Below are 422 nucleotides of genomic sequence, written 5' to 3'. Positions count from 1 at the left end.
CCTGCTGAAATTCCACCCTTCTCCACCCGTACTGGTGCTGGCTGAAAAGCTGGAGTCTTTCCTGGGACCTCCGGTGGGACAATCTGATAGTCTCGGGTTCAAGAATGACCTGGGGTCAAGATCCACAAGTCATTTCCTGTAGTTTCTGGCTCTTCCAGAGCTATGAGCTTGGCCCCCAAGTCACTCCATGACCTGCCCAACTCCCAACCTCAGTAGCCACTTCTAGCCCTGCAGGACGCCATCTTGGTTTTACTCCTAAACAGCCTCTTCTAGGCTGGATGAGGCTCAAAGAACAGGTCTTGGGTCTAGGGTGATTTTTCTGGTCCACCTTTGAACTCAGCCCTTCATGACAGTTTTGAAACCAGATTACCCAGTCAAAAACCCACCTGTCCACTTTAACAGATACACATCATAGGCATTCC

At 50.5% G+C, this 422-nt stretch overlaps 1 protein-coding gene across 1 annotated transcript in view; it reads left to right on the top strand.

The window, feature by feature from the left end:
- The window catches only part of LOC114007736 (uncharacterized), a 2,995-nt gene that overhangs the window by 904 nt on the left and 1,669 nt on the right, over positions 1-422 (top strand). The window lies entirely within an intron of this gene.

Source organism: Tupaia chinensis, unplaced genomic scaffold (assembly GCF_000334495.1).
Source record: "Tupaia chinensis unplaced genomic scaffold, TupChi_1.0 Scaffold000226_1, whole genome shotgun sequence".
NCBI classification, from domain to species: domain Eukaryota; kingdom Metazoa; phylum Chordata; class Mammalia; order Scandentia; family Tupaiidae; genus Tupaia; species Tupaia belangeri.
Note: the sequence above shows the minus strand (reverse complement) of the source record. Positions and strands in the feature narration are given on the sequence as shown.